At 37.1% G+C, this 12,528-nt stretch overlaps 1 protein-coding gene across 2 annotated transcripts in view; it reads left to right on the top strand.

Annotated features, from left to right (window-relative positions):
* The first annotated feature begins 2,205 nt into the window (after positions 1 to 2,205).
* The window catches only part of LOC112158741 (protein kinase C and casein kinase substrate in neurons protein 1), a 41,400-nt gene continuing 31,077 nt past the window's right edge, over positions 2,206 to 12,528 (top strand). The window contains exons 1-3 of one of the 2 annotated variants that reach the window (XM_024292237.2): positions 2,206 to 2,617; positions 10,305 to 10,353; positions 11,285 to 11,355. The gene's annotated coding sequence lies outside the window, so the exon portion shown is untranslated. The remainder of the gene's footprint in view (positions 2,618 to 10,304; positions 10,354 to 11,284; positions 11,356 to 12,528) is intronic. The other variant, XM_024292236.2, reaches the window with a different exon arrangement.

Here is a 12,528-nt window from a genome sequence, read left to right as displayed (position 1 = left end):
AGTTTATATTTTGTGGAAGTATTTGTTGGCTTATCATAAATTCATACATTATTTTCTGATAATATAAAGCATACCTTAGCATTGTAAAATAGATTTTTTCCTAGAATAAAAGGATGGAGTTGAGTCAAATGGCATCTGGCAGCCGATAGTGGCAGCTGCCGTAAAGACCCATGGCAGATGCCACTAGCACTGGAAGCTGAACAACCAGTGGTTATAGTGACAGCTGGAGGACTTGTAATGTAGTTTCCTCCACAAGCTGCCACTGCAAGTACATTTAATGAGTTAAAAAATTAAGCAATACAATAGAAAGTTGTTTTTTTTAAAGTATATACTCTATGAGGTTCCATTTGTGCCAAATATCTGTTTTTGTGGTCACTGTCTGTGTCAGGGGTCGTTGAATTATGATAGGATTATATTTTTCTACATATAAAAACTTCTACTTCTGTTTTTTTGCAAGCAGAACTTTCAAGTTCAAAATAAAATCCATCCCGTGTCAAATAAGATGCTCCTGTCCAGCAGATTTACGTAAAAAAAGGCAAAAATCCAAGTCAAACATGGTATTTTTTTAGTACAATTGATGGTTGCATGGATGGATTGACAGACAGCCGACTGAACTTTTTTACCATCACTTTGAAAATCTAAACAAAAATGACATAATTTCCTTTATTCAAGTCGTTTTTGCTTTTTTTCTGTTTTTCCAGAGCCAAAGAGTCACAATGAAGGGAGCTCCAAAGCCTCAGGTCTTTGGTCCATTGTCCCATAACACCCAAGTGATTCTTCTCCATTTCAGTTTGTTTTAGCTAAAAGATTTTGTTTTATTTTGAAAACCATTTAATTAAACTTTTAATAAAAGTTTTTAAATGTTTTTATATAATTTTTCCAGTTTTTCTCAATTTATACATAATTTGGCTTTGCAGGTTCTCACGCGATGATTTTATGTGAAGTTCGTTTTCATTCTCGTTTCCAAATTTTCTTCCAGGTGACGGGCAGATCCTAATTGATACATATTCAATTAGGGGGGAACAGGTATGGGGTTCAATTTGTGCCAAAACAAGTCTCTTCCTTCCGTACTCACGATTTCACCATTAAGTGCGTTCGCCATTATGTAGTGCTGCCCGAATCGACAGTTACAAAATCGAGTGTCCTAGAAATTTCCCAGAAGTCTTTGTAAAAAACTAGGATGCATGGATGCTCAATACATTAGCAAATATAGACCACAATGCATTGCGTTGGAATAATTTTAGCAAAAAAAAAAACATGCTTGAATGTAATTTTTAAATATATTATTCACAGTTTCATCATCATGATACAGTGGAGTCACAGATAGACGTTGTGAAATGTTCATAGTGATTGGAATTTCACTTTGTGAAATCGGTGACGTCATATCCGGAGTTTAGAAAAACGAAAGAAAAGTAGTGAGCACGGTGTCCGAGTTGTTTTTAATAACAGTCGGTTACACTTTAGAAGTTAGGGATTAGAGTGGAAATTCGCACAAAGGCTCCTTCTATACCCAAAAGCACATTTTTGGCACAAATGGAACCCCATAGTTTGTTTGCCCAATACATTCTCAGGAGCCATAGTGTGAATTCACCTGAGATGCTTCCCATTTTGGATGAGGACCCTTATTTGTCAATGCCCTCTATCAATAAAACTTGAATGGGAAAAAAATAAAAAAAGACATTGGGTTTTCCATTGAAATCTCATTTGTTTGGGTGGAAATCTTGAATTTTTTGGGTGACGATTTAATGGACTGATTTTCAGGAAGACAATAAAAGTTTATCTAATATTATCCAAACAGTGTCTCAATACTTGGTTGCATCCAAATGGTTGCTCTTTGCTTCCATCTTGCTTTTTTTTTGGTGGGGAAGATGAAACAAATTGGGATGAACAGTTTGGCACAAAATGTTCAACCTTACAGCTCCACGGATCTGTTTCATGCTCTTCCACGAGCGGATGAGTCAGTCGGCCTGTCAGGCAGCGAGAGCAAAAAAAAAAAAAAAAAAAAAACCAGAAGAAAACACACCATCCTCCTCCTCCTCCTCTTCCTCTGTGCTGTAGTGCAATGTGGGCGTGTTCTCCGACAACAGGAGGCTGCGCTCTGTCTTAAAGCTCGCTTTCTATTGGTCCGTCAGTGGAAACCCCATTTGGGGCTCTCCCCATGAAAACATTGATATAACTTTTTAGAAATTAAATATTTTGAAAGAAAAACAGCACACTATCATAGAAACTGGACTATTTTGCGCAAATCAAACACAACTTTTTTAAAATTCCATCTTCATCAAAGCTTCTTTCCATATTTACACGGACAGTGCTGGGAGGGGGAGTTTTAAAAACTCGCCTTTCCTCGTTGAATCAGCTCACTCGGCTCACTGCAGTCTATTTGTGTCGTCCATTGAGAGTAAAAAGCTGGGCCATCCCTCCATCCGACGCGCGCCTGTGCTGTGGCTGTGGAGCTCCCCCTTGCTGCGCGCATCGTGATCTCGTGGATGTGGAGTCTCGCGGAGAAAAGCAGGGTCACCTTCTGTCACTGCAAAAAAAGGAGTGGGGGGGTGATACCGAGTGGCTTGAGACTACCCAGGCTTGCCTTTGCACCTCAGCACCAGAAGCAGCACCTCTGGTAAGTGAAGCGCGCGCGTTGTTTTCTGTGTTGATGGCACATCCACTGCACCAACGGAGGATCCGAGCATCCTCTGCGCGAAGGGCGACGCATCGCTCTGCCGCCTCATCCCTCCGTCACGCTGCAGTGCCAAGTGTACAGATCGTTCAGAAAAAAACAACAATTCATGTTTGCAGTTTGGGATCCTGCATGCGTCATGTTACATGATGTACTGTGTGCACGCGCCAAGGATGAAGATCATCCGTCTGTCATCACCTTGAATTCTACTCCTTTGCATCCAAACTGCACAAACATTTATTGCATATATTAAAGAGCGGAGTTTTTTTTTGCACACGTTTGACCTCATCCTCTCTGTATGAACGCAGAAGTCCCATCATGCATTTGGATTTTACTGGCATGTAAGGAATATGGTGTGTTTTTGAAGGGCCATTTTACGCGCACTCTCGCTGGATGAGCATAAATATGGAGCATCTCCCTCCAAGGCGTCATCCTCTCTAGTGCAAGAGCAGCTTTACAAGTTCAACACCTCACTTGATGTTTTTTTAAAAAAGAAGAAGAAACAGATAAAAATGGCCGTTTTGTGCTTCAGGACTTCTGGGCAAATATGGACTCGAATGTTAATGCGAGCGCTCGGCATTGACGTTATGTAATTGGTTGTCACAGCGCAGCCAGGAGCCATAGCTCGCGTCATTGTTTTTCCCTCTAACAAACCATCAGCACCGCGGAGGAGGAGGAGGAGGAGGTGGAGGAGAAAGAGGAGGAGGAGGAGGTGGAGCATCCCGCTTTCTACATGGGATTAGGTGCAGGTGGTGTTTTAATCATTCATCAAATCTGCTCCACGAGCTGAAATGCATCTGGGTTCACAGCTGACTGAAGCATCCCAGAGCCACGTTTGCTTTTTTTCCCCCTTTACCGTCACGTTGGATATTGACAAGGCCGCCCTCACGCTGTGATGATGATGGTGATGAAGAGGAGGATGCGCGCGCGAAGGGCTGCGATCAACGGCAGCTGCATGGGGCGTCACTCCCCCCAAACACTGAAGCGGATGCGCTCTTCCAAAAAAACAAAACAAAAACATGACAGTGAACGCCTCATTTTCCACAGTAAACACCATTAACCTTTATGGAGCTGTCCATGGTGCTGAAATAACAAACACTATCTATCTATCTATCTATCTATCTATCTATCTATCTATCTATCTATCTATCTATCTATCTATCTATCTATCTATCTATCTATCTATCTATCTTAATCTTTTCTAGTAACTTTCAAAACATTTGGAGTTTAGCTTCTGTTTTAGCAACATGCTAACGTCTTTGTCTAATTTGAATTTTAGGCCACAGCTAACTTTTTTGGCTAATTTGTCATCTATAAAGTTTTTTAGGCTAATTTGGATTTTAACTCACATTTAAGCAACACACTAAATATTTTGCCAAATTAGCACGTTTTAGGGGTTTTTAAGCAATTTTACTACAATTTTTTCTGAAATTTAGGTCAACTTCAGCGCTCTTTCATAGTACTTTAACCAAATTTCCAGTCTTTTAGCAAATTTAACAATATGCGAATAGTTTTGCATTTTCACTTATAGTAAATGGCATTACCATTTTTAGTGAAAAGCCTCAGCATCTTCAGCGACTACTTTCAGCAAAAAGGATTCACACCAGCTTGGAGCTTTTCTAGTTCTATCTATTTTCTTTTTTGATGTGAACATTTGCTTTGTGTAATGATTCGTTTTTAAAGGTATTTTGGAACTCAACTCTCTCCTTATGTCTGTATTTCTCTGTTTCTTTCTCTTTTCCCTCTATATAACTAGCTACATATCTCTACCTCTCAATCGGAGTGATCGGAGAGGAAGATTGCTGTGATTATTAGACTGTATAATTAGAAATTCTCAATTTCTGTTTCTCTATTTCTATATAGATAGAGATCTAATTATATATATATATATATATATCCTTCTGCAGTGTTGCCAATCTCCTTGTTTATGTAAGTGTGAGGCTCTCACCTCACCTCCTGTACTGTTTACATTCCTCCTGCAGAGTTGTGCATTTGTGGCATTCATGCTCCCTCCCTTGTTGTGTTCCTGGTTACGGCAGGTCAACATCCCCTTACACCGGAAGTATCTTATCAGGGGATGATTGGTATTTGTTCTCTTCAAAAGGCCGGCCTGACCCACGGTTTTCTGTAAACTCTGACAGAACACGGGTTACGTGAGCACTATGTTCCATCCCACACAGCAGTTGATGAAAAACTGGACCCAGGAGGTTAATATGGAAATGGTTTAGTGAGAATGTTGGACAGAAAAGTTGTTGGACTCTACAGGTTGAAGTCTTTGGCTTCATGTTCATACAGATTTGCCTGTTGACATTAAATAAACAATAATTTCACGTTTATTATTCTTAGTTATGCTGTTTTTCCACACATTACATGAAGAAAATAAACAAGAAGACTATATTTAAGTTCAAACTTTTGAATCATTTCTGTCTCTTCAAACTCAACCCACAAAGGGGGTAACGTGAAGGTTGGCGTTTACGCCCTTTTTTTTGTTTTGCTGCTCCTCTGAGTTCGTGGAACATCATGTGCCAAATACAGAGGGCGAGGTGCGAAGCGGCAGGATAGCATTTTGTAAGTGTTAGGGTTAACGTTGTCATTTCTGCCGCTGAGGAGGAGATGGCATTGTCTGACAGGGTGTGAAAAAAATAAGCAACGCAGGGGCATGGAGTCTGACAGCAGGCTGGGGTGTCTCATTTCTTTCTGCACCGAGGAGGGGAAAGTCTATCCCCAGTGGAAGATAGATGATGCCTTTCACACTACAGGAGCACCCGATTTTGTTAACAGGATTCCAGGGATACGATTTGGAGCTAAAATTCAACATCTTTAGCTGGGAAGGATTTTAGCGTGGCAGTTCTTCTTTTTTTTACTATAAATTTCCTACATTTCATCCCACATGTTTCATATTTACAATCCAAATTCGTCCAATGTTATTTTATGTTAGTCAAGCAGCTGCAAAGATAAATCTCAGTATTTTTAGACTGAAACAACATTTAAGCTTTGGAGTTTTGTCACCGGAACTATGATTAAAAGCTGACAAATTATACCTTTCTGCGTCTGCAGGAAACCATGTAATGTAGTAAAGGGTGCACTGCCTACTTCGAGAATGCTGGGAGGACTTTCAGTTTGATGCATGAATGAACTGTCGGGTCTGACACAATCTTTCAACATCCATCTGACGTCTCTGAAAACTTTGTGCTTCCTGGCAAAAGTCCTTCTTTGTTGTTAAAAATTGGATTCTACCACATCTACCATGTACACATTTTTATTGAACTTAATGATCATTATTCCATCTCTTTATTGATTAAATGTGGCAACAACTTGCCCATTAATTCTACCTGCTTTTCTAAACTGTTTTTATTTTTTTCCAAATGCAAAATGAATTAAATATGCAGTTTTTCCAGCAATAAATTATATATTGCAATATAAAAATTAGTTTAAGGTGATACTTTTGTTTCTAAAGGCAGTTGAGTGTAATGAAAACAACATAATGCAACAACATTTGCATTCAGAAAGCAACCAGAAGCAAACCAGATCATATATATAAAAAGATAAATTAAGATATTTTTGTGCAGAACTTTAAGGAAATCGGGTCACCATTATAAAAAAATTGATATAAAAAGTGAAGCATCTAAAGATTTTTTTTAAAATGTAGAAAAAAAAGAAAAATGCGATTTGAATAATCAAAATAGTTCATAAAACAGTAAAATGAAGTGTTGTAGTATTCTGTATTTGGGGAAGAAAGCTGTCATTTCATGCAGATGATGCTTTGCTGTTGCGTCCCTGCATGAGCACATTTTTGGTCACAGTTTTTGCCTGGAGTTAGTCTATCTGCCAAATATAGCATCTCAACTACACACTGTGTTCACATGAAAACATAGGAGCTCAGCTCAGAGAAAAATCAGCTTCCTGAATGACTTACCACTGACACATTTCAGCTGAGAACAAACAAACAAACAATATTAGTCACAGTTTGTGAGCATGCACATTTGCTGGAGAGTCATCGTTGTAGGAGATTTGGATTTCATCAATTTTTTTTTTTTTTTTTTTTATTCAAGCTGCCTTTTTTAAAAGAAATTTCACTTTGTTAGCTTCAATATTTAAAATGTTTGATTTGGGTAAGAGACGGGAGATGAGTATTTCTGATCAAGCTGAGAAAAATGTTGACTCTTAATGTATTTTAATATTCTCATCAGGATTTCTTACTAAAACTTACTGTAACTTTTTAAAAAACACTGGAGCTGCGGTGTTAAAGGGTTAAGGCACATGTGTCAAGGTTTAAGTTGATTTATTCTGGAAAAACATTCCTGCCTTTTTAGTATTAATAGTTATGTTAAAAAGCTATGGTTTTAAAGTTTTAAAAATTCTGCTATTTTGGCATTTACTACAAGATTTTTTTAGACTATTTTGGAGTTTAGCTAATATTTCAGCAACATGTTAGCTATTTTAGCTAATTTAGGCTTTTCTCTTAGTTTTTTAGGCTTTTTCAGTAGTATAAACCTGCAGACCCGGAGACCGCCAACAACGTTCTCAGGACCGCATTTTCAGGACCGCGTTCTCAGGCCCCTGGCTTTTTTAACACAGCGCCCCTACTGGCTGGAGGACTAACAACATTTTCAGGACATTTTCAGGACATGTTTTTTGAGACACCGCCTTCTTGCTGCTGGGTGCCGTTTATAGTTTTTTTTTTTTTTAATAAATGTTAATAATGGTGAGAATTGGGTGTGTTTCATTCACCCTTAACTTTGACTATGACTGATTATTTCCAATGATTTATTAGATAAATTAAGTAGTTGTTTAAGTTGTAACAGCGCTTCGATCATGTTTTTACTGTTACTACTCACGTGTGCAATGTGCCTTGTTAAGTCTTTAGAAAGTAACAAAACAAACTCCAACCAGTAGGGGCGCTGTGTTAAAAAAGCCTGGGTCCTGAGAATGTGGTCCTGAGAATGCGGTCCTGAAAACGCTGCTGGGTCTCCGGGCCTGCAGGTACACACTTCTCGGCTTTTTTAGAGTAAGGCTAATATTTACATGCTAGCTGTTATGGCTGATTTAGCCTTTTTTTCAGTTTTTTCGGCTATTTGGAAGTTTTGCTATTTTTTTTTCTGCTACATGCTGTTTTGGCCAACCCAGGGATCAGCAACCTTTAACAGTAAAAGAGCCATTTGTACTTTTTTTCTACTGATGAAAACCTAGAGGGAGCCGAGCCGCATAGATTTACTTTAAATTAAAAAAGACTTGAAATTTGGATTTGCATTCATTAGCTTATTTTTTAAAATATGACTTATGTCTATGTTTTGGCACAAATAAAATCAAAAATATAGAAAGAAACTAGCATTTCTCAAAATGTGATTTTTCTGTTTTTTGTATTTTAACTTTTACCTTAGGAGACGCTAAATTAGCCAAAAAGCTAGCTCGTTGCTTAAATAATAGCTAAGCTTTAAAAAAAGCCTTAAATTCCTCAGTACAATAAATTAGTCAAAAAAAATTCCTGTTGCTAAAATAGAAGCTAAACTCTAAATTAACCTTAAAAGCCCCACTAAATAATAAATTAGCCAAAAATGTTAGCATGTTGCTAAAATACTAGCTAAACTCCAAATAAGCATAAAAACCTCAGTAGAGACCAAATTAGCCAAAAAGCTAGCTCGTTGCTTAACTACTAGCTGAACTCCAAAATAGCCTAAAATTTATCAGTAAACAAAATTAATCAAAAACGTTAGCAATATGCTAAAATAGAAGCTAAACTCCAAATTAGCGTAACAAATTAGCCAAAAGCCTAGCCAGAGAGCCACCATGGAGAGATAAAAGAGCCACATCCGGCTCTGGAGCCGCAGGTTGCTGACCCCTGGGCTAACCCACTGTTTTTTTAGGCTAATTTGGCATTTAGATAATGTTTAGCTGGCTATCAGCTTCAGCATTTTCAGCTGTTAGCTCAGCATTTTTAGCTATCAATTTCAGCATCTTCAGCTATCAGCACTAGCATCTTCAGCAGCCAAATTCAGCTTACAGCATTCTCACAGGTATCTAGTTCCTAATTTTGTTAAAAAGTTACAGTTTTAGAGTCTTCAATAAATGTTTATCCTGTTCGGCCCGCGACCTAAGGTGTGTTTTGGATTTTGGCCCCTTGTGTGATTGAGTTCGACGCTCTTGTGTTAAAGAAACAGATTTTTTTTTAAGTTCCACTACAATTTTCTTCAAAAAAACCTGTCATTTTCTCTTTTGGCATGGAGTAAGCCCGCCCTTACTTCCCGTCATCCATCTGTTTACACGTAGCATTAGCATAGCCTCTATGCTAATTCTAGCACATTGCAGTTCTGCTTTTAATGTGCACTGTCGCTGAGAAATAAGCCAATAAATAAATAAACTTTAATCAAAGCTTGACTAATTTATGTGTCAAAAATCCAAATAATCCAGATTTTTAAGGCTGTTTATTTAACCAGAAATCCATTTCCAAAGTTCACTGTGTGTTACTTCCTTATTATACTTTTTATTTTGTTAAATTACATCTTGTTTTCAAGATTTAACCTCCAACTCCATGTTAAATTTAGGGCTAAAACGTGAATAGAGATCAAGTTAGGATGGCATAAACGAATAAAAGCACTAAGCTAGTGGTCTGGTCCAGCAGCCACTCCGAATAAGTGAATAAATGGGTATTTATATCTCTTTCGACAATGGCGACTTATCAGCACGCGCTTCATTAACCCATTAAAAGGCATGTGACCTGGGTTCAACTCCATTCTTCTTCTCTATTTGGAGCTCGCTCTCAGATCCACCTGATTCAGACAGGCAATTTCCTGGTTCACTAAGACTTTAGAGAACATGTAAAAATAACTGATAAAAAAGGACTTAAGGACACAAATGAGAAGTGGAGGTGTAATTTTTTTTTTGTTATAATAGCAAAAACTTGTGTTTTGTTGGACAAACTTGAGCTCTAAATGTGAAGCAACACTCTAATATTGTGTAAATCCTATAAAAATATATATACAACAAATTGTTGTGTATCTAATATGTTCAGGGAAATTGTGCCAACATAATCAAATCACATCAATCTTTATTTATATTGCTATTTTATTACAATGCAGCAAAAAATATGTGTAAATTGACAAATAAAATAAAAAAGCTTTAACCCATGGAGGTAAAAATGGAGCATTTGAAAGCAAAAATAAGGAACAAAAATGGCCTTATCAACAAAAAAGTTATATACAAGACAGATTTCTTTACCCGTTTTGGTCGTGAGGTCTTCCGGATGAGTGCACCCCGGACGGGTCACCGATCAATCACGAGGTCACACAGATAAGCCCACGAGCTCACACTTCCTCCTGCGGAGCCTTTGGAATGTCTGATTAACCTGTCAGACGTTTGTCTTTGGACTGTGGGAGGAATCACCTGGGGAAAACCCACGCATGCACGGGGAGAACCAGTGAAATGCACACACAGCTCCCTGCTGAGACTTCCTGCTGCGAGCTGCAAGTGCTAACCACCACATCACCATGCAGCCCAGTAAAATGTAGACGTTTCTGTTTTGGAGAGGTGCTCAAAAGTAATCAAAAAAGTTCATTTGGACGACAGAATGCTTTAAAATATAATAAATGCTTAAACATTTTGAAAAATTTGATCATGCTTTTTCCTCCTTCAGCTAGTGATCTGGTGTGGACACAAGCTGAAACACCAGTCACACACAAGAAGTAAGGAAAAAAATTGCATATATACTGAAAAGTCGTACATAAGTTGCATAATTTATTTTCCATGTAATTTTGTTACAATTTTGTCTAATGAAAATTGTGTTTTGGGCGTTTTTAACATGTTCTTGTGGCATTTTTCTCACGATACTAAAAGAAAATTAAGCTTAAAATTGCATTTTGGAGTATTTTATTTAATTGAAATCATCATTCAGGAACAGGCAAAAAATGCAGAAGTAGAAGCTACAATCCGGATCCGGCCCCCAGATCATTTTATATTATTGTTATTAATGGCTCAATGTTATCTTGTAACATCTCAATTTTGACAGAATATATATTTTATGGAGAGTAAAAGTTATTTAAGGTGGATTAATATTCCTGTCTGTTTTTATTCATAGTTATGTTAAAAAGTTACTTTTAAAAGGTTAAAAATGTTAACATTTTTTATGTATTCAATAAATGTTAATAATTAAAATATTACAGTAAGTCAAAGACCATAAATACTGGAGCTCCGGAAGATGACTGGAGTGGGAATTTAAAGTTTTAACATATTTTCAAATAGAGTGATTATGGTTTCTAAATGTGCAAATCGCATAAGGCTACAATAGTTCCAAACAACAATATTAAGTTCCATTAATGTTGGATCCAGAAACTTTCAAAATAGCAAAATACAGTAACAAAAAAAGCAACAAATATTATCGAGACCAGAAAATGCTGATGATTTAATATCCAAGTTCATTCTCTGTGAGCTCCTTCTCCTTAGTTACAACGTTTCACAAGGAAATGAATCCAATCTCCTAATAGACTTAAGCTAATTGTGCTGATACATCCTCAGCTAATTTCCATTTTTATTGTCATTAAAAACCATTAACAGTCTATTAGCATTTTTTTTTTTTACTTCTGCTGAAAGAACTGACATCCTGCTGCTTCTTCACAGGTGATCTCCTGCAGGGGCCAAAAAGTTCTCCTGAAGGTTTATGGAAACCTGACCTCCCACTGGTGGAGAAGGTGAGTCGACCTACTTAAGGCTTTTTGGTGTTTCAAGATTTCCTGGAATTTTGGGGGCTTTTTGAGTGAAAATGTCAGAGTTGGAAGAAAAAGTCTATAATGTGTGATTGGACTTTGAATTGTCCCTTTGTGAGCATGTGTGTGGATGGATGGATCCAAACCATTATCTTTGGTTTCTTCATTTTGTTACAGTATATTTCTGATTATTTCATGCTCTAGGGAGCTCTGGGTGTCTTAAAGTCACAACTCAAGCTGGATTTTTTCATTCCTCTCACTGGATCTTTTTTATGTTGTGTACATTATGGCACAGTTTTGCTGCAACAATGGCGTTCAGCAGTAATTTGGTGAGGGACCCCAGTTGTTTGTATTTACAAGGGCAAAGAGACCCATTACAGCTTGATGGCCTACTTCATAAAGACATCTCCAGGGATTCAGTGCAGTCTAGATTTGGAAAAACGAAGATGGATCACAGCACTGGACGGACTTTATAGGGCTTCTGGGTAGCAGGAACAGAGGTAATACAGTAGTAATGCAAAGAATCCATGATCAGTTAAGTCAAAATATAAATTTATCTCCATTCTTTGTATTCATTTTCCTTTTTTATCAAGTAAAAACAACATTTTGTGTGCTGGTGAAAGATAGCATTCAATTTTGCCTTTTAACAATAGAGTCAATATGATTTTCAAAATAAAACTCAGATTTTAAGTTGATTTTTTTGTTTTTTTATGACAGAAAAACTAAAAAATATGATGAATTAACACACCTGCTAGTTAATTTTAGTTAAATAAAAACAAATGATTAAAAATTCTGTTTTTTATTTGAATATTGTGTTGCACTTTTGTCCTCTTATCGACTCCTCTCACTCCATTATAGCACTAGACGGACTTTATGGGGCTTCTGGGTAGCAGGAACAGAAGTAATGCAGTAGTAATGCAAGTGATCCATAATCAGTTGTATCTAAATGTAATTTTATCTCATTCTATTTATTCATTTTCCTTTTTTATCAAATAAAAACAGCATTTTGTTGGCTGGTGGAAGATAGCACTCAATTTTTGTCTCTTAATAACAGCGTCAATTCAGATTTTCAAAATAAAACTCAGATTTTAAGTTGATTTTTTAACTTTTTATGACATAAAAATAAAAATGGGATGAATTAACATATCTGCTGGTTAG

This window comes from Oryzias melastigma, linkage group LG7, assembly GCF_002922805.2.
Source record: "Oryzias melastigma strain HK-1 linkage group LG7, ASM292280v2, whole genome shotgun sequence".
Taxonomy (NCBI): Eukaryota; Metazoa; Chordata; class Actinopteri; order Beloniformes; family Adrianichthyidae; genus Oryzias; species Oryzias melastigma.
This window is presented reverse-complemented; position numbering and strand designations above follow the sequence as displayed.